The 21,812-nt window shown below is 53.5% G+C and overlaps 1 protein-coding gene across 1 annotated transcript in view; it reads left to right on the forward strand.

Annotated features, from left to right (window-relative positions):
• HPCAL1 (hippocalcin like 1) overlaps positions 1 to 21,812 on the forward strand; it is a 112,125-nt gene that overhangs the window by 79,448 nt on the left and 10,865 nt on the right. The window contains exon 2 of the mRNA XM_055327296.1: positions 6,647 to 6,732. The gene's annotated coding sequence lies outside the window, so the exon portion shown is untranslated. The remainder of the gene's footprint in view (positions 1 to 6,646; positions 6,733 to 21,812) is intronic.

The raw sequence follows: 21,812 nt of genomic DNA on the forward strand, positions 1-21,812 counted from the left end.
CTGGCCGTGGGCTCCTCAAGAGGGGGGCTGTGGTCCCCACACCTGACACACGTGTTGGGTTCACAGCATGCATCTGGAGCACATACTGTGTCAGTGGGTTGGGGGGGGTGTCTCCATGGTGGTTTTCCACCTCCGCCTGCAGTGCGTTCCTAGGGGCCACATCCCCAGACCAGAGGCCCCTGGGTTCTGGTGGCAAGCTGGGGTGACGAGAACTGAAGCACCAGCCCTGGGAAGCCCTACAGTTTGCCAGTCTGCTCTTTACCCTTCTGTCCAAAGACCCTGACTTAGATTCCTTTTTTGTCCCCCCAACAGCTTTTTTGAGATGTAACTCACGCCGTATAATTCATCCATTTAAAGTACACAAGGCAGTGGTTTTTTTTTTTTTTTTTTTTTTGGCAGTGGGTTTTAGTACATTTACACATATGTGCCACCATCACTACAATTTTAAAATTTTTCTATCACCCTGAAAGGAAACCGCATACATTTTAGCTCTCATCTTCTATCTCCCCACCCCCCAGCCTAAGCAACCATGAATCTACCTACTGTCTCTATAGATTGCTTATTCTGGATATTTTATATTTAATGAGATCATGTCATATTTATCCTTCTGTTTCTGGTTCCTTTTTTTTTTTCTTTTTCTTTTTAAAGATTTTATTTATTTATTTTGAGAGAGAGAGTGAGTGAGAGAGAGAGCACGAGCAGAGGCAGAAGGAGAAGGAGAAGCAGACTCCCCTGCTGAGCAGAGAGCCTGACGTGGGGCTCGATCCCAGGACCCAAAGATCATGATCTGAGCCAAAGGCAGATGCTTAACCGACTGAGCCACCCCCGGCGCCCCTGTGTATCTGGTTTCTTCACTTAGTGTAGTCTTTTCAAGGTTCATCTATGTTGGAACAGGTGTCAATACTTCATTTCTTTTTTTATGGCTGAATAATACTCCACTATACGAATATACCACATTTTGTTCTCATTCATCTGTCGATGGACATTTGGGTTGTTTCCACCTTTTCATTGTTATGAACAATGCTGCTGCTGTGAACATTGTGTATGAGTCTTTGTGTGGCCATATGTTTTCATATATTGGGAATATACCAAGACATGAGTTTCTGGGTTGCATGACAACTATATGTTTAATCACTTGAGGAACTCCCAGACTGTTTTCCACAGCAGCTCCACCATTAAATTCCCAACAGCAGTGTAGGAGGGTTGTGATTTTTCCAAATCCTTGTCAACGCTTGTATCGCTCTTTTTGATTCTAGAAATCTTCGTGGGTGTAAAGTGGTATCTCATTGTGCTTTTGATTTGTGTCTCTCTAATAACTAATGATGTGGAGCATATTTTCATGGGTTTTATTGGTCTTTGCATATCTTCTTGAGAGGAATGTCTCTTCACATCCTTTGCCCATACTTAATTGGATTATAAGTCTTTCTATTGAATTGTAAGGGTTCCTTATGTATTCTAGATACAAGTCCTTTATCAGTTATAAGATATGCAAATGTTTTCACCCATTTTGTGGGTGGTCTTCTCATTGTCTTTCTGTATCCTCTGAAGCACAGGTCTTAAATTTTGATGAATCCCAATTTATTTATCTTATCTAGTTATTTGGGCTTTTGGTGTCATATCTAAGAATCCTTTGCCAAATCCAAGATTATGAAGTTTTAGCCTGTTTTTTTCTTCTTTTCTCATCTTATACTTTTTTTCTTGCCTTTTTGGCCTGGTTAGAACTTCTAGTAGATTGTTGAATAGAAGTGGTGAGAGCAGGCGTCCTTGTCTCATTCCTGATCTGAGGTAGAAAGCATCTATCTCGTCTTTCACCATTAAGTATGATGTTAGCTGTGAGTTTTTCACAGATACTCTCTGTCAGGTTGAAGAAGTTCCCTTCTACTCCGAGATTATGTAGTGTTTTTATTATGAAACTGTTGGATTTTGTCAAGTACTGTTTCTGCATCAGTTGAGATAAACATGTGACTTTTGCTTTTTATTTTTGTTGTTATGATGTACTACGTGCATGGATTTTCAGATGGTAAACCAATCTTGCATTCCTGAGATAAATTTCACCGGGTCAGGGTGTATAATTCTTTCTCTTCTTTATGTTGCTGGATTTGGTATGCTAGTATTTTGATTTATTTGTTTTTGTTTCCATGTCCATTAGGGACAATGGTCTATGCCTTTCTTCTCTTGAAGTCTTTCTGATTTTGATATCAGGGTAGTACTGACAAGTTGGGAACTGTTCCCTCCTCTATTTTCTTTTCTTTTCTTTTTTTTTTTTTTGGAAGAATTTATGAAAATTGGTATTGATTCTTTAAATGTTTGTAGGATTCAGCAGTGAAGCCATCTGGTTCTGGGCTTTTTTTGTGTGTAATATATTGATTACTAATTCAATCTGTTGCCTTGTTATAGGCATTTCAGATTGTCTCTTTATTTCAGATTGTCTATTTTTCTTGAGTAAGGACTGGTAGTTTGTGTCTTTCTACTGGCTTAGATTTATTTATTTATTTATTTATTTATTTATTTATTTATTTATTTATTTAGATTTTAAAAAATTTATTCATGAGAGACACACAGAGAGAGGCAGAGACATAGGTAGAGGGAGGAACAGGTTCCCTGTGGGAAGCCCAATGTGGGACTTGATCCCAGGACTCCGGGATCACGACCTGAGCCGAAGGCAGACGCTCAACCACTGAGCCACCCAGGAGTCCCATAGTGGCTTAGATTCTTATAAGTCTGTTCCTTCTGCTCTTTCAGTCACTGTTGACACGTGAGTTCTTCCTATGTGCCAAGCATTTTGTGCATTAGCTCATTTAGGTGTTACAAGAACTTGATGAACTAGGTAGGGCGATTATCATCTCCATTTTACATACCTAGGAACTGAGACAGAGAGAAGTTAAACCATGGGTCAGGGGCCCACAGCCAGGCAGTACTATTGCCTTCTACTATTGCCAATACTACTACTACTGCCAATACTATTGCCTAATCTACTATTGTAGAGCTAGGGTTGGAGCCCCGGCAGTCTGGCCACACAGGCATCTGTGCTGTCCTTCTCTCTGCTCTCCTGAGGCCTTGCTTTGTGCTCGGAGCTGGGAGAGTACAAGAACGGGTCAGACCTGCTCTGACCTGCGCAGGTCACTCTCTGGAGGCCCCCAAACCTAAGAGAAGGAGCTGTCTTATGTCTAACATGAGCAAGGGGCTGGGGAAGTTGGGGTGTCAGGAAGGGCCCCATGGAGCAAGTGATGTGTGAAGCAGGCTTTGAAGGAGGGTCCTGTGCAGGGGTGCATGAGGCTGAGGTGTGAGTGTGCCCCCTCCCGGGCTTCTGTCTCTCACATCTCCTCTCTCCCAAGGGCTCGGCCAAAGGGCCTCACAGACAACATTACCCTGGATGCTTATGCGCTCTCCCCGCCCTCAGGAGTTGGGAGCAGTGGGATTGTGTCCACTATGTCTATTGGAATCACCCAGGCCTCGGCAGTCAGCTCTTCTGGAGAGGAAGAAGCAGACCATTTGCAAGACAATTGCTAGACAGAAATCAGGAGCAACCAGACATAACTCAACATAATTATTTCTGCATAATGACTTCTGCTACTTGATTCAGTCTTGAGCAATGACTGTAATCTTTATCTGTCACAGGAAAGCTGGTGGCCGGGAAGCCCCTGTGGCTTAGCGATAGAACCAGAAGGAAATTTGCAATTTGAGTTAATGGAGTGTTCCCGAGCAGCCAGGGAGCCAGAGCCTTCAAGGCCTCTGCAGTGATGGACCTCCTTCTGCTAGGAAGCCTGATGTCGGAGCTTATCCCCGAGGGGGGATGCAGCCCACAGGCTTTGTTCAAGACGGGGAAACAGAATGGCAGAGATGACAGGGCATGCCCAAGTCACAGGGCCACTCAGCAGCAGACACACACCCAGAACCAGAGCTTCTCCTCCTCTGCTCTACTGCCACCCAGTACTTTCCCCGGAAGAGCTGGGGTGTGTCTCAGTGAGACAGGAAGGGCTGTGACCTCCCCAGAAGGTGTCTGTGTGGACTAGCAGTATTCTCACCTGGCACTCCTGACACTGAGCTGGTCACTGAGCATGTTGATTGTTGAGGACTGCCCCCAGGAGGCTGGAAATGGTAGGGCCTTATAGTGGACAGCCGGCTCACCTGCGCCCGAGCGAGGTCCGGTGGCACTAGTCACGCAGTGTGGCGTGTCTGGGAGGGCAGGGTCCCGCTGAGAGGGCTGAGGGCTGGGGGAGCACCTGCTCTGGCTCCAGAGCCCCCCTGGCCCGAGGGGGTGCTTGCTCACTGCGTTCCCACCGTCTCCTGTAAGCTCCTGTAACTAATGGAAAGAACAAGAATGGGTTTAGGAGTTGGCATTTTTGGCATCCCTCTTAGCCACGTGTGACCATGGCAGGTGTCCCCAAGTATATGTTTGCTCCTCTGTGAACTGGGCGTCCGAATAGGCCCTCTGTGCCAGGACCATGAAAAGGGTAGGATGATAACATTGTGCCCCGACACAAAGCTTCCTGTACATTCTGCTGCTGGCTGCTACTGGGTTTGGCAAAGGCAACCCCGGGGAGGACCCTTGACCCTATCTGGGCCTGATTTCCCCGAGTGTCAAAGCAGGGCTTACAGAGCTGCGAGATGGCTTAGCCAAGATCATGGACTTGAAAGCGCCTAAAAAAAAATACAGGATGAGGGGAGCCGGAGCTCTTTTAGGGCAGTAAAACGTCTCTCCGTGATACTGTAATGGTGGATACACATCATCATACCCTTGTCCAGACCCACGGAAGGTACGCCGCCAAGAGTGAACCATGTGAACTATGGATTTGGGGCGATAATGTGTGTGAGCGTAGGTTCATCAACCGTGGTAAATGTGCCCTGGTCTCTAGTGGGGTGTGTTGATAACGGGGAAGGCTGGGCATGAGGGGGCGGGGGGGGGCAGGAGCTCTGTGCTTTCTGCCCAAGTTTGCTGTGAACATTAAACTGCTCTAAAAAGAAAGTCTGTTTTTAAAACTATACATTATATGATGAAATAAAATGTATATATAAAATATTTTATATATGCACATACGTATGTGTGTGTATATGTACGTGTGTGTGTGTGTGTGTGTGTTGCTGTCTAAAAGTACAGTGACCTTCCAGTGAGAATTTCTGGTGGGAAGATGTATGGCTTTTCTACTCGAGGTATTAGATCCCAGCAGTGAGTCTAAATAATGTAGTTGGCTTATAAGTTCTATACTGGTGGAAAAGGACAGAATTTTCTAGTAATGTCCGTGTGATGCATCTGGGGGCCTTCATTGGTCAAACATCGATTACTTATCGAGTGCCACTTGCGTACCTGCGGCACAGAGGCAGAGACGGTGCTGCCCCGCCGTCCTGGAGCTCAGAGTCCACTGGAGGAGATGCAGCACCTCGTTTTGCAGGAGCAAAGGAGCGAGGGGAGCCCTGTTGGCATCTGCACCCTACCCTACAGAAAATCACCCTGTCAGATTTTTCTGGGCCAAATGAGCCACTCCAGCGAGTGGGTATAAATCATGATCATTGCAGGAGATCACCATGTGTTATAATAAAATAGCTGGGACATGCGTTTAGGAGGAAAAGTGGGCTCTCAGATGAAGAGACACATGACAGGGGCTTGGGGGGTTGAGAAGGACCCAGCCAGAGGGGAAGGCGGGTAACCCTTCTGGGGTGTGAGAGCCCGGCACTGTCCGGGCTCCATTCTGGCTCTGTCACTTGGAAGACACATGCCCTTGAGCAAGTAGTTAGCTTCTCTAAGCCTCAGTCTCCACATGTGGCAAATGGGGTTCATCATTATGCCTACCTCATAGGGCTGTTGGGAGGATTGAATTAGATAGTGACGTAAACGTATAGGAAGCTTTTGGGGGGTACCCGGCGGTGTAGGGACGGTGACCATGAGACTATTATAATTACACACCACATACACGGTGCAGCTCGTTCACAGAAGGGAGTGAAAGAGGCGGTCAGCCATCCATCCATCCAGGCAGGGTGTGTGGAATGTGCGGAGCTGGCGGTGATGGTTGAAGATGGGGAAGGGGAGTGGTCGGGGCACCCGGGATGCCCACCGTGCGTGGAGTTCTCTTCTCATAGTGACTGTGTGACTCTGTGAGCCGTTGCCTAGAGGTCGGTGATGCCTTCTGACCGTTTTTGCATGCAGGGCTGGGAACTTGGCTGGGGGAGCTCCCATGAGCCTGCCCTGGGCTGGGTCATGGTGTGCACAATCCCCTGGGCCCTTACAGTGACCCTGTGGGTCAGGCCACCAGCAGCCTGGTGACAGGCCACAGTGACTCTGATGCTGCCAGTGCTCAGGCTCTGGGTGTGAAGACCACAGAGGCCATGGGCTCCCGGCCAGGCCTGGCTTTTGCTCTGGCTCGTGATGGCTGGTGACCTCACACAGGGTGGCCAGGGTCTCCCTGGGAGATGTCCCCTATTGGTACTGTGGCAGGCTTTCCTTCCTCCCAGTGCAGGGGATACATGTGCTCATGGCCCCTGCCCTCAATGGCTGGCTGGGGGCCCAGGAGCCAGGGCTCTCCTGTACTTATTGTGGGGCTTGCAAAAGCCGTAGTCCCCGCCGATAGGCACACAGAAGACACCAGAAAGGCAGTGAGCTCGGGTCCCAGAGAGTCCACATCCTAGGTGACCTGTCGTTTCTCTCTTCCAGGGCATGGTCTAGCAGCCCAGATAGGGACGTGGAACCAGCCCCCAGAGCTTCTGGTCCCAACTGTCTCCACCTCCACTCGGCCTTGGGTAAGTCACTGTGGGAGGCCACCTGGGCCTGGAAGCAGGTGAGGGCCAGAGGGTGGGGTGGGGTAGGGGGCCTGGCTGTGGCTGGTGAGGATTTCACCCAGCTCAGTGGGAAAAGCAGGGAAATCTGGGAGTCGAGGGCCAGCCTACCCAGCACACCCATGACGTATCAGGAAACTGAGACTCTGGGATGTAAAGCACCCACCGACGTCCTGTGATCCTCTCGGTTCTCGGTTCTTTGTTCCCTGTTCTGGCCTGAAGCTGGCCAGGCCTTCCTGTAGGTCATTTGTCCTTGGGTGCTTTGATTTGGGAATTAGAACTTTCCTGAAAGCTCCTATCTCCCACCCCCCCGCAGAGGCAAAAGAGCTGTCTTCCCAGGGCCCCGGGGCTGAACCTCCCCCCACACCTCTTGCTCCCCTCTCCTTCCCTCCTTCTTCCCCCAACCATCCCCCGTGGCCTCACTAAGCTTGGGTTCAAACACCTCCCCCCCCCCACCTCTCTGGCCTCACCCCTGTCCTCCCAGACTTTTCTCTGGCCTCTCCACTTGTCCCAGCCTGTCTACTTTGCTTCCCTTCCTGTCTCCCAAGCAGACTGGCCATGGGACCTGCTTCCTCGCTCACAACCCCAGGCCCCTCCTGCCTTCCCTGACCAGGCCTGGCCCCCAAACCTGCTGCTGTCGTCTCAGACAAGGGGTCACGTCCACAGTAATTAGCACGATCCACAAGCCCTTGGTCTGGACCCACCACCCTCCTGACCCCATCTCAAGCCCCACTGCCGGCTTTGGGATCCAGGGAGGCTGTAGTGACAGCAGTGTGCCTATGATGTTTGAATGCGCCGTCCAGCCCCCAGGCCTTTGCTCCCCAGTGGCCTCTGCTCAGAACACTTTCCTCTTTCTTAGCCTGGCCCACTCCTGGCCATCCCATCCAGCCAAGCTCAGGGGGTTTCATCCTTTCTCAAAGCCTTCCTGACCCTGGGGCTGAGCCCAGTGCCCGTGCTCTGTCCCCGAGAGGCACTCCGTAGGGCTCCCTTGCCAGCAGATGGCTCTCCCACCGGGAAGTGCTGGCTGCGCACTGAACAAGCGCTCCTGGGGGCCCAGGACCCGGCTGCCTCTGCTGTGCGGCTGTTCCTCTTGCTGAGTTCAGTGCTGGGTTCTGTTCCCAAGTGAGGAAGTAGGTGGTGGTGGGAGAAAACCTCTGACCTCAGGTTTGTGCACACAGGATCCCGCTGGGCCCACTTCACAGCCTCCCTGTCTCGCCTGTAAGAGGGTCAGTCACACCTCCATCTTGGGGTGGTTGCAAGAGCTGAGGTGTGGGGAGGCCTCAGCTGCCCGACGGCCCTTCCTCTTCCTCCTCCTGCCCAATTTCTGGTAATCATCACAGTGGCTGTCATTAGTCATTGGCCCTGCCTTGCTTGGCCTGCCCACCCCAGAACTGCAAGCCCCGTTTGAGGCCGGGAGTGTGGGGCCTGTTGCCCACAACAGGAGGGAGCAGTGGGGGCACTTGGGGCTCAGCCCTGTGGGGCCAGGCCCAGCCCTGGAGAGCCCGCCTCAGAGCCCTTACAGGAAGTCTGGGCATTTCTAGGCCCTCGAGGCACATAATTCTCACCTTCCCACCCAGGAATCACCTTTAGGGCTCAGCTGTGGGGCTAAGATTTGGACCCAAAACCTACTGAAGTGTCACCACCTTAATTACCACCTTAATAAATGATCTTAAGGTTCCTGGGTGCCCAGCATAATAGCCCTCAGGGGGTCTGAAGGGGCTTGAAGGGTCTGAGGGGGTCGGAGTGGTTTGGGGGGTCTGAGGGGTTTGGGGGTCTGAGGGGTTTGGGGAGGGGTCTGAGGGGTCTTAGAGGCCTGAGGGGTCTCAGGGAGTCTCAGGGACCTGAGAGGTCTCAGGGGGTTTGAGGGGGTCTTGGTTCTGACAGGTTCTAAAGGACCTGAGGGGGTCTCTCAGGTCTGGGGGGGGGTCTGAGGGAGTTTGAGGGGCCTGTGGGGTCTGAGGGGGTCTCAGGAGTCTGGAGGTTCTGAGGGGTCTGAGGGGGCAGCAGGCGAGGAGGGCAGGTGCCGAGCTGCTGATTCCACGATCCCGCCAGCAGATGCAGGAGTCGGCAGGCGGGTCAGACCATCAGACCCCCAGCGGCAGCCCCCAAAGAGAATTGCTTTCAGGCTTTCAGGCGAGGCCCAGGCACCGCGGCACTCCTCCCTGCTGCCCGTCCCCCCCAGGAAGTCTCCCTCACATGCAGGACCCCCCCTTCGTGTGGTTGTTGGGGGTGTGCCCTCTGCCTCGCCCTGCCATCTCTCGTGTGACCTGTTCACCTTTGTGAAAGTGCCCCCCCGCCCCCGGGTTGGGACACGAGCCTCAGGCAGGGCCTCTGCCTCAGGATAGTGGAGCGCGAGGCCGCTGCTTTCATCAGGTCCATCTGCTTCCCCCCGCCCCGTGGGGGCTGGGAATGGCAGAGAATTGGCTCTGTGTCGCGTGGACATCGCGGCCAGGCACACCTCGGCCCACACCGCAGGTTCGGTTCCAGACCGCAGCAATAAAGCGAGTCGATGCATGCCCGGTTTCCCAGCACATATAAAAGTTACGTGTGTGCTATACTGTTAAGTGTGAAATAGCCTCACGTCTAAAAAAAACAACGTAGGTACCTTATTTTAAAAATACTCTGTGGTGGGCAGCCCGGGTGGCTCAGTGGTTGAGCGCCACCTTCAGCCCAGGGCGTGACCCTGGAGACCCGGGATCGAGTCCCACATCGGGCTACCTGCATGGAGCCTGCTTCTCCCTCTGCCTGTGTCTCTGCCTCTGTGTGTGTGTGTCTCTCATGAATAAATAAATAAAATCTTAAAAAAAAAAACCTCCGTGGCTAAAAGAGGCTGATCACCGTCCGAGCTTCCAGCGAGTCGTAATCGCTGATCAGAGATCACCGCCACAAATATGATCGTAATGAAGCAGTTTGAAATCTTGCAAGAATTACCAAAATGTGACACAGAGACACGAGGTGAACAAATGCTCTTGGGAAATGCCACCGATAGACTTACTTGATGCCGGGTTGCCACAAGCCTTCAGTGTGTGAAAAATGGGTTATCCAGGAGGTGCAAGAAAGCAAAGCACAACCGAGGTATACCTGTACAGGTATCCCAGCTGAGGCTGGGGGGTTGGCACAGGTACACTGGGTTGGGATTGGCAGGGATGCTCCTGGCCAGGTCAGGTCCTGCGGAGGCTAGGAGCCAGATGTCAGGATGCTGGAGCAGACACAGGGGCCCAGACGGGGTAGAGGAGTGCTGGGGGGAGAGAGACACTGAACTCAACAAAATATAGAGAAAAAAATCAAGTAAGACAGGAGGATAAAGAATGCGTGTTGGGGTTTGGGCTTGGACATGGTCCGAGGGAAGTCCTCGGCGGGAAATGTGTTGGAAAAGACCTGAGGATGGTAAGGGAGCAGTTTGATATCTGGGGAACAGCTGGTGCAAAGGGCCTGTGGCAGAAATGCGCCCAAGTCATTAAGGAGCAGCAAGATTAGCGTCGCAGTGTGGGGATGGGCAAATGCAGGATAGGAGTTGGGCCAGGCAGGTGGGAGCGGGCGTAGGTCAGACACGAGGGGCCAGACACTTGCAGCACTGACCCAATGAGGAATCGGGGTGATAAGCAGCATCTCAGTGCATCCAACATGGGGCCGGACAGTGGACTTCCTCGTCCTTTACATAGTGACCCCCTCCTCAAAAATTTCAAAAATTGTTGCCCGCAGAGATCTATGTAGCCACAATTCTGCTGGAAGATGTTCGGGGACCAGGGGCACAGATATTTGGGCTCCTGCAGAGCTGGACGGGAAAGCATGATGCCGGGTTGGCCTCTCCTCTGGGCGCTGGGCTTGCAGCCCATTGAAGTGTCGCTGGCGTGCAGGTCCCGGGCGGGTCTCAGAGAGCCGTCCTCAGGCCCTTGTGAGGCGGCCCGCAAAGCAGAAAGGGCTACGGTTCTGAGGCAGGACATTGGAAGGGGGAAATCCTTCCTGTGTTGTAAGGGGAGGGTTATTTTTATAGTGACTTGCGATGACTTTGCAATATCGCTTCCTGTGGGCGTCCCCTTCGGGCCTCAGCCACAGGGGCGGATCCTGCACGGCAGGCCTTGTGGGCAGATGCCTGCACAGTGTGTGCACCTGTGTGCGCGCTCGCTCACACACACACACACACACACACACACACACACACACACACACACACACACTGTGGGCATGCATGACTTGGCTTGACATTCTCAGCCGCTGGGGAATCGGTGGAGGGACTGCCAGCACCGGGCAAGGGGATCACTGCCCCTCAGCACCCCGGGGCGGAGGTTTCTGTGTTGTGTTGGGAAGATGAAAGGTGGAAATAAAAAGAAGGGTGTCTTAGCTTCCAAGTCCACCCTTGCTCGGCGATGAAAGAGCAGGACACATCGAACAAATGAATGAATGATCGATGACCCCAAGATCTCGTTGCTTCCTGGCTCCCTCCGGGCTGGCAGTCCGCATCCACGCAGGCCCTCCTGCTCCATGACGCAGGCCTCTCAGGCCCTCCTGCACTGATCCTTCTCATTTACCAAAGCCCAGATTGCCGGGTCAACCCGGATTGCATGTTTTCTGTGCTGTGGACCCCTTGACTATATTCTTGGACCCGTTAGGCCGTATGTGCAGATTTGTAGCTGAGAAGTCTGGGAACATAGTCAGCAAAGATTTGCTCTGGCGCCTGCGCCTGGGACCTCCGGGGGTCTCCAGGAGACTGGCTCTTTCCCTGAAGTTCTAGACTCTCTGGGTCAGAAAGTCTTGGATGGGAAATCCGGAGACCTAGAGTCCCAGGAAGATGGGCTCCACGGGGCCAACCCTGCTGAGGTGCTGGGGGTCCTCAGCGCCCCCTCCCTTGGCTCCCTCGCTCCCTGACTTCCTTCTTCTTACCAAGGGCCATGCACTGGGGCCTCCCCAGGTACCAGGCGTTGTGCTCACTGGCTACAGGCTTATTCCCAGCCACGCTCTGCGTGAGTGCAACTCAGCTCCGCGTCCTTGGGGAAGGGCTCAGGAAAGGACGTGGGCCTCTGCCTGAAAGCCAGAGTCTGGGGTTCCTCCTGGAGCCCTGCCCCTCCTTCCACCCAGGCCCAGAGCTCCCACAGCCTAGGGGAGCAAGAAGGAACTCGTGCCTTGCCTCCCCGGTAGACCGTAAGCAGCCCACGAGCACCCTGTCCTGGTACCCCCAGCACCTGGCACCGCGTCTCTCACTCGCTCCTGGATCTCCCTGCACAATCTCTGGCTTCTGGTGTTGGGATTTAAGGAGGAAGAATGGCAAAGGGCCGCTTTTATGAGCCATCTGCGCTCCTGATTGTAAACACTGCCCCCGTCACGGCAGGTCAAGGCTGCACCCTCTGTGGTCAGGAAGGGCGGCTGGCCCGTCACCGTTTGAGCACCTTCGTGTTTTAGCCGGGCTGATGCCATTTATGTAGAGAAGGACCTATTGTTTTTATTTCTTCCCAAAGACATTAAAATAATCAAATATTTCTGGATTAGTGAGCTGAGCCATAACTAAGCGGCACCAAACTGGCCTTTGGTGGCGGCTGGCCCCCCGGGACCTCTGCTGTGGGCAGCACCCCCCTCGGGTGGACTTTCCTGTGGACAGAGCCACTTGTTGGCGCCCACAGAACCCCGGGGGCCCACGCGTGTCTTGAAAACGTCTTTGAAATCTAACATCTATGGTGACATTTCTTACCGGCAGTTTCTATCCGGGATGTCTTAGAAGGTGGCGAGAGCTCCTTCATTTGGGGCACGTGAATTCAAAGTTTGGGAGCTGTTCGTTTGGAGCCCATGAGGGGTGAATTCTGGTGTCACTCAAGCGGGAACCTGGCAGGAATTAGCTTTCCACCATCTACTGGGGCGGGAGCTAAGCTGATGGATCTGCCAACCAAGATCCTGGGGAGAAGGACATACATTCCAGCCAAGCGAGTGGACTTGCCAGGTGCTGTAGAAGCTTCCATGGGCCTCAAACGTGCCTCGGGGCCACGTAGTCCAAAGTCATCATCCACAGACGAAGAAAGCAGCGCTTCGAGGCACAGGGCCTCCCCGGCCTCTGATCTGAGGTTGGGAATGACAGCTGTGCTCATAGCAACTAACTTCTCTCCTTGCTACACGTGCCCACTCATCTGCCTTGCTGAGCTGTCAGGTCCAGCCCTTGCCCATTACCTGAGAAAGAACTCAGAGACACTTTTTTGGTGTTTTTTGACTCGAACATGACAAATGTGAACTACCCTTTGACTAATTAGTCTGAATTCCTAGGATTTGATGGTATTTTTTCTTCTGTCCCCTAGCTGCCCCTCCTCCCCATACCCTACATTTGTTCATCTAACCATTTGTCCCATTCTCTCCTATACTGTTCAGTACCGTTACATGCTGGGCCAGTCGTTGCTCATGAAGGTGCCTCAAGAGGTAACAGCCCCAGGCCCAGGAGGTAGGGCCCAGGTGCTTGCTGGTGGTTCTCCCTGCACCCCCAGGATAAAGTCGCAAGGCTGGCCCTGCCCAGCTCTCGGCCGCGTGCCCTGAGCCAGCCTTTCTCCAGCCGCAATGTGCTATTTCACGCTTTCACCCACACCTCTTCGAACACTGTGGGCTCCTCCTCGGACGCCGCCTTCAACCCTTCCCCACTGGGAGAACGTCTCCCCAGACGGCAGCTCCGAGGCCTGTCCCCCACCTGCCGCGGCATATGCTCCGGCCTGCTCTTCGTGTTGGGCCCACAGCGGCTCCCTTTTTACAGCCTTGGGTCCTGATACGTAACGATTCTGTGCAAGTTCAGCGAGGGTCAGATGGCCATGGAGTGAATGAGTGAATGGTGAACGTGGCCCATCCAATTTTCTTTTCTTTTTAATTGCGTTTTTTAAAGATTTTATGTATTTATTTATTTATTTGAGAGAGATACCGAGAGAGCACAGGCTGGGGGAGGGACAGAGGGAGAGGGAGAAGCAGAGTCCCCACTGGGCAGGGAGCCCCACGCGGGGCTCGATCCCAGGACCCCCGGATCATGACCTGAGCCAAAGGCAGACACGTAACCGACTGAGCCACCCAAGCGCCCCTACTATTTTCTCTAAGCTAAGAACATTCCCAGGAGTGAAATCCCACTGATTGTTGGAAAGGCCCTCGTCCTGGCAACACCCTCCACCTGTGCCCACCCAGGCCTGGGTTCTCTTCCACTAGGAGCCAGTGAACAGACTGAGGCATTTGGCCAGTCAGTAGTGGGGTACCACACCCAGTATGGACGGAGGGGGGGCATGTTGTGTGTGCTGTGTGCATTCATGATTATATGTATGCGGGGTGTGTGTTGTGTGTGTGGTGTATGTGCTGTGTGGCGTGTGGTATGTGGTGTGGTTCGCGTGGTGTGTGTGCATCAAAGATATGATCAGTGGGGGGGGGTGCCTGCGGTATGGCAGGGTGTGGTGTGTGTGCGTGTGCGTGTGTGTGTGTGTGTGTGTGTGTGGTATCTGCTGAGGGGCGTGTGCTGTGTGCGACCTGTGTGTGCACACCCCGTCCTCACAGATCGGAGCAGCTCAGCCTTCTCGGAATGCTGGGTTTTGCTCTGGGCGAGTTCCAGACCTGTGCCTCAGTATCTGCAAAGCTCCCTGTCCCTCAGGGCATTTGTCTTGTGAAGAAACAGGCCCCTCCGTGTACCTGCTTAAACGGGCCCGAACCACGGAGAAGCCACAGACTCCCCAGGAGACGTCTTGCCCTTAGAGAAGGCCCCATCAGCTCCCTGAGGGGCTCCCCCTGCCTCTCTCTCCCCCGGGCCCCGAGGCCAGCTAGGGCAGAGAACCCACCGGTCCTCAGGCGGCTTTGCCAGACTTGCACCTCGGGCAGCACGAGCTGGCTGGAGGCTCTGCTGTGCCATCAGAGGACGTCCCCTTCTGTCCTTTTCCCTCACTTTCTCTGAAGAACAGGAATTAGATTTCACTGACCCTCACCCGCACTGGATGTGTCTGTGCCTCTGGGATCCCAGGTTTTCATGCTTGGTGCTGGGCATACGGGCAAGAAGTGTCTGCAAGAAATGCAGGCGACCCACGAGCTCCAAGCTCTGGCAGCCTCAGCCTCAGCCTCCAGCCTCCAGCCTCCAGCCTCCAGCCTCAGCCTCAGCCTCAGCCTCTAGCCTCAGCCTCAGTCTCAGCCTCCAGCCTCAGTCTCAGCCTCAGCCTCAGCCTCCAGCCTCAGTCTCAGCCTGCCTCAGCCTCAGCCTCCAGCCTGGCTCTTCTCAATACAGCAATTAAACTCATTAAGTGCCTCACACATTTCTTGTTTCCTAAAAGCTGTGACGTAACCTCCAGATATTTGTGTGATGCTTTAAATTGGTCAGTCCCTTTACGCCCATCGTTTCCCTTTATCCTCACGGCTACATGGTGACACCAGCAGGCATGGGCTGTTCTTCCCATTTACTGTTCAGGAAACTGAGGCCCAGAGAAGTTAGGAGACAGCCAAGACTGTAAGGCCGGGTAGGGGAGCCTGGGAAGGGTTGGCCGTGCTCTTTGCACCTGCTATCCCATGTGGCCCCTTCTGTGCAGCTGCCACCCGGAAGGCATTCTGGTCCCATGACAGAGGAGCAAGCAGACGCTTGATCTGAGGTCCCTGAGGCTGGGAAACCCCGCACCCCAGGGCCTGGCCCAGTGCACCCTCTGCCCCCCAAGAGCTGCACCCCTGGCCAGGGTGTGTAGGTGCAGCCTGCTAGGGTGCGTTTCCCTCCTGCAGGGGTGGAAGGACTGGGGTTCACATCCTGGCCAGGAGTGTCAGCGTGGAATTGCAGACTCGCTCTGCTGCAGGCCACGTGGGTCTGTCGCACGCAGGCTTGGTCACTGCTGGAGACCTTCTGCAGTTGGACACGAGGAACCTGGGGGATGTGTGGGGGCTGGTGTCTCAAATCTCCATGCGTGAGAAGCTCAGCTGAGCGGGGTGGGACCCCTCCACCAGCGCTGTGCCCCCAGGCCTGGCTGAAGCGGGGTCAGATCTATGGAGGGGATGGTCAGGGGGCTTCTGAAATCTCAGACCAGCTCGGGCCTTCAGCCTGCCAGGGCAGCTTCCGTTGAAAGAGCAGTTAGCCCTGCTGGGCTCCGATCCCTGCAAGGGGGATTTTGGGGGGTTCGCTCGATCGTGTGGACGATCGAATAGTCATAGTCTCTGAGTCCTCAGCTGCCTGTCTCATCCTGAGCGCCCCGTGGGGCTTGGGTATTCGCTGGGCATGGTGAGGGGCGCTGCAAGCCTCGCCTGCCGGCCCTCCCCCCCCCCCCCCGCACCCTGTCCTCAGGGCTGCCCTGTTCTACAGTCCTGCTCACCGAGCACGTCGCTGTGTGGCCTCGGCTGGGCTCTCTCCCGGCCTCCGCGCCCTGGCACACGCTGTTCCTTCGTCCGCCCACCTGGAGAGCCCCTGGAGCCTGGAGGCCTGGCTCAGACCTCGCCTATCAGACCTCCCAGCCGATGCTTGGGGACAGGCTGACTCTGCTCCCGCCCTGCACTCCGGGTCCCCCCTAAGTCAGCCTCATTGCACACGTTGCCCCCAGGGCTCACGGAGGGTAGGGGGCCAGAGGGGCTTCAGGCACTGGCAAGGGTCTTTGTTGTTCATCCAGGTGATCCTACACCTGGCACAGAGGGGAGATTCGGAGACTTCACTCCCACCCCAGCCTGGCAGTGGGGCTCTGCCCCCGGGAGCCTCAAACTCTGGAACTCACATACGGATGGTCGTATGTGGTGGTTTGGGTGTTAAGAAAAATCCCATGGTCTTGTTTTGGATCCTGCCTAGAGTTCTTTTCCTGTTAACAGATTCTACAAGGGGAAGATCATTCTCCTGAGCATTTCCTCTTCCTCTCTCCTCCTCCTTTTCTCCCCAGAGGCTCATTTATGTCTATTCCACTAACCTATCTTCCTCCACTGGGCAAGCAGCTCGAAGAGCTCCTTCCCCAGAGACTCAAGTAGCAGTGATGTTGTTCTGGGTGAAAGATCCCAGCTGGAGGGGGCGGAGAGGACCCTGGCCAAGGCCACGTAGCTGGGGGCGTGTTCATGGGGCCGGGAGGAGATGGCAGGAGATGGCACCGGTTTGGTGAATGGACGCCCGGGTCTGACCTGCCCCAGGCAGGCCCTCTCCTCTGCTATGGCTGCTCTCGTGCTAGTAAATGGAGCTTTTCTTTCTTTTCTTTTTTTAAAGATTTTATTTATTCATTAATGAGAGAGAGAGAGAAAAAGAGAGAGAGAGGCAGAGACACAGGCAGAAGGAGAAGCAGGCTCCATGCAGGAGTCCCGATGTGGGACTCGATCCCGGGTCTCTAGGATCACACCCCGGGCCAAAGGCGATGCAAAGCCGGTGCAAAGCCACTGAGCCACCCGGGCTGCCCTAAATGGAGCTTTTCAAAATACCCAAGTCTGAATTACAGAACATTCCTTCTTGGAGCTTCAAAGCTGAGCAAGAGAGCGCTTTGCCATCCTGAGCCATGATGTTCCTTCCTGTATCCCTAAAACTGGAGAAGTCACAAAATGTTAGAGCAAGAGGGTCCTGGAAGAAACGCATTCACTCATTCATCCGCTTGTCCATCCAGGCCCTGTGCTAGGCCCTTGGAGCACACAACCATTGCTTCAGATATATTAACCGAGCACTCATTGTGTGCCAGGCCTCATTCTGGGCAACGTGGGGATACAGTGGTGAACAAAAGGAGGCAGGGTCAATAAATGTGTCAGTACAGTGCCAGGTAGTAGGAAATGCTATGACCAGGGGGCAGGGGGAGGGACTAGGGTGTGAGGGCCGATGCTATTTGAGATGAGTTCCTTGGATGAGGCAACCCCCAAGAGGATTCCAACAAAGATATAAACGTTGAGGGAATGTACCTTGAGACCAGGTGGAGGGAACAGCAGATGCAAAGGCCCTGAGGCTAGAACATGCTGTGGCATGAATGAGGCATTCTCTTTCCTCAATAAGCTCAGGCTGAGGGGGGAGAAAACACAAGTAAAAAATGTTACAAAAGTTGAGATCTTGATAGAAATAGGTAAAAAAAAAAAAAATGGCATTGGGATGCGGAGGGAGAGCAATTGCTGGGGGCTGGGATGTACATCCTGAATAGATTGCATGTGAATTGGGCTTTGGTGGTTGAGTAGAACTTTGCTGGACAGCTGAGGTGAGCAAACGTATGGATGAGCCTGTGTTTTCAGAGGCACGAGGTGTGTGGGGAGAGGCATGCACAGTTCCTCTTCCTGTTGTATTAGCTTCTGCGAGGGAAAGAACATTCTCTTGGGGGTTTTCTCTCCTTTTCTCCACCTTTTCCTTTCACCCAGGCTCATGTAGAGCATTTCAACCTCTGCTAAGTAGAGAGGAAGGGTCTAGGCAGGAAGGGGAGTTCTAGGTCTTGGCCAGCTTCCTCCCCTCCCTCCCTCCTTCTTTCCCTCCCTTCTTTTATGTATTATTTTTTTAAGCTTTGGGGAGCCCTGAGGATTTAAGCTGCTGGGATGGGTACAGAAGTCCAGAGGGTTTTCAGTTAGATTTCTCAACCAGAGGTCACTGGCCTGGAGCCCATCTGGCTGATGAAACTGGATGCAGCAGGTATTCAGGAAACCGCCTGAAAACAGGCTCCTGGAAGTCAGTGGGCTGAATTTGGATCTGGGCGCACCCTATAACTGTCACTGACCTCCTGCCTCTTTGCCCAGATCTTGCTCGGGGGGCTTCAGCTGTCCTCCCTCAGAGGACACTTTCTGCCACTCCTGACCGTGCACCGTACACCTTAGGGACCTGCGCCATCATTGCAGCTGGCCTCCAGGAAAGTTCTTGAAGCTGCTGAAAATAGAAACTGGGAAATCGGGAAATGCAAATGCCGGATCCTTCATTCATGGGCACCTCTCCCCCACATGGTTGCAGTTAGCCGGGGGCCTGAAAACAGAGTGCTAATGAGCCTCCAGAGTCCGAGTCAGTGGCCCCAGATCCAGTGTCCCAAGGATCTACCCAGGGCTGAGCAGCCAGTAGAAATAGAGTATGGGCCACATTCATATGTAATTTTAACTTTTCTAGTAGCCACAAGAAGAAGGTAAAAAAAAGAGAGAGAGAGATGAATGTTACCCACATGATCCACTTCACTCGCGATATCTCAAACGGTGTCACTTATCATTCCCCATGTAAGCAGGATAGGAAAATTACCATGAGATATTTTACATTATTTTTATGTACTAAGCTGTCGAAAGCCAGCATGTATTTTTACTCGTAGGGCACATACACGAAGTCAGACGGGCCACATTTTACGAGCTCCATGGCCATGTGGGGCTGGTGATTATGTATTGGACGAGTCTGGTTTATGGACAGAGAAACTGAGGCACCTGCGGGGTGGAGGAGGCGTGGCAGGGGTGGGGCCTGGAAGCCTGGTGCCTGCGCCCCCTAGCGCCGCCCCAAGCATGCGGGTCCCTCTGGGGGGGCCCTGGCCTCGTCCCAGACCCCATGGCATGGGACTGGCCCCTCCTCAAAGCAGCTGCACTAGAAGCCGAGGCCGCATGCCACTTGCCTCTCACCCACTTACTTGCAGAAAATTCCCAGCATTTGCCCATTTGTTAATGGGTCACCAGGAGAAAGAACCGTGGGTCTTGTGATACATGAGGAACAGCCCCAAAGGCCTGTTTCCCTCTTGTCCTTCCAGCCTCTACTCTGCTGTCCTACCCCGGGCAGGATAAGTGCTCGTCTCAGGAGAGCCCTCTGGTTCCCTGAAGGTCAGATTCCCCAGGGATGCACCTCCAGCCTCATCCTGAGCTTTGGCCTTTATCTAAGGACTTGGTTCCTTCCATCTTTTCCATCACTTTCACTCCAAGTGGTTGGAAGTCGGCCCGGTGAGCTCTGGAGATCGAACCTGATGGAAGCATTTTAAGGCAATGGATGAAATGTCGACCCACGCCAGCAGCCGGTGTGGAGCGGTGATTAATGACACATTCAAGTATTGGGTTCCCAGGAGCCTCACCGAGTGGTTGGGAGAATTACGCCATTAAACAAGCTTTAATTTGCAGGCAATACCTACTTCGGGTTAAATATTTTCATAAGGCTCCCCAGCTACACGTCCGCACTTTTTTTCCTTCTTTACAATTTAGCACATTAAGAACAAATAACAGAGTAACCAAGAGCCAGAGAGATGGATGGATGTAAGCGCTACATTAACTCTCTCCCCATTCTTTCATTACTGGGAATTAAAATGTTATCTTTGACGTGCTCAGAAGGCTGTTGCCTGTCTCATCCAAGCCCTGCGTGGTCACGAGGCTTTTCAAGCCAAGTGAGAGGTGGCTCTGATCCCAAATTGATCGCCCTTCCTGGCACGCCCCATTCTTCACTCCATCCATCAGTGGAGATGAAAGCAAGATTTTCTGGTCTACAGATGAAGGATGAGCCCTGACCACCAGGGCTGGGGGGGTGGGGGTGCATTTCTGCTGAGAAACAGGGTGGTTGCTTTGTCTTTGCAGAAAGGCTGGCTTTTTATCATCCATCTTCCCAGCCAGCCAGTCGTCAATAACGGCTCCTTGACTTAATTAGTAAAGATAGGGGTCACCGTGCATGTAGCGTCCCACCATCCTGGGTCCCTGCGAGGCTGCTTGCTTTGGGCCGAGAGCCTCCAGGAGAGAGTTAAAATGAGGCTCTTTGTATTAACTATTTCATCTGAGTCTTTGATAAGCACATGTGAGCTGGCTCAGTGAGGGACTGGCAGTCTACATGGGGCTTTATTTCATATTCATGGGCTCCGCTTCATGGTGGGGTGGATACCAGCTGGGAGCACCATGGTGGCCTCATCACTGCCCACTGACCTGGGCAATGAAGGGGGCCCCCGGGAAGGTCACAGACCAGCATGTGCCCCCCCTAGAAACCTCATTTGTCTCTAAGACAAGATAACTTGTCTCTAAGATGGAGATAATGTTGCACCTTCCTACCCTGGCCAAGCATGGCCCCCACCTTCCCAGTGCCTGGAACCTGCCTAGAGGTGGACTTTGAGGGTTGACCTCCATGGCTTTTTGGTTTGGGTTTTGGGCTTGTTGTTGTTGTTTTAGTAGGCTCCATGCCCAACGTGGAGCCCACTGTGGGGCTTGAGCTCACAACCCTGCGATCAAGACCTGAGCTGAGGTCAAGAGTTGGACTTTTAACTGACTGAGCCACCCAGCTGCCCCAATCTCCAGCGCCTTTTAAAGTCCTCCTTGGGACAGCCCGGGTGGCTCAGCAGTTTGGCACCGCCTTTAGTCCAGGGGGTGATCCTGGAGACCCGGGATCGAGTCCCACGTCGGGCTCCCTGCATGGAGCCTGCTTCTCCCTCTGCCTGTGTCTCTGCCTCTCTCTCTCTGTCTCTCATGAGTAAATAAATAAAATCTTAAAAAAATAAAAATAAAAAAATAAAGTCCTTGTTGTTCAGCTTTGATTCCTCATGCTGTCTTCCTAGGCAACTACCTACACCCCCCACGGGAATGAGGAATCACTCATTCCTCCCTGGAGTACCCCCCACCATGAGTCACTGTTCTGTGCCCCATTCATAGGCACCTGTGTCATAAGCAGCCCAGAGCACTGAGAACCAGGAGGTGCGTCCCTGGGCATTCAGACGGCCCAGTGGGACTAGAGTAGACTGCACACTCACTGTACACCCAGCCTGGCGCCAGGCCCTGAGAACATGCTGAGGGCAAGGATGGCCTGCACTCCTGGGCTTGGGCTTTGCAGGAGCAGACCCCCGGCAGGGGGACACATGTGGGCAAGCATTCCCACGGTTAAATGACTCAGGACACGGTGCAGGGCATGGTGAAGCACACAGATTTGCGGACCACATGTCTCCAAGTTTCTTCCAGGGAACGCTGTACCACCGTCCTGGACTCCTTTGACGTCATCACCTCTTGTATGAGATGCTCCCCCACCTCAAACACAGATGCAGGAATCTTCAGCCTGGGGCCTCCAGACCCAGGGATCTTAGGCTATCAGCCCAGGAAGGAACACGAGTCAGGAGGCGAGATTCTCAGTCTCGTGTATCACCTTCCAGGGACACACCATGTGGAAAGGAGTTGGGAAAGCGTGAAGCGGCTTCCCGGGCACACCCTCTGCCTGCTGTGACCTAGCTTCAGGTTGA

Source organism: Nyctereutes procyonoides, unplaced genomic scaffold, assembly GCF_905146905.1.
Source record: "Nyctereutes procyonoides isolate TBG_1078 unplaced genomic scaffold, NYPRO_anot_genome, whole genome shotgun sequence".
NCBI lineage: Eukaryota > Metazoa > Chordata > Mammalia > Carnivora > Canidae > Nyctereutes > Nyctereutes procyonoides.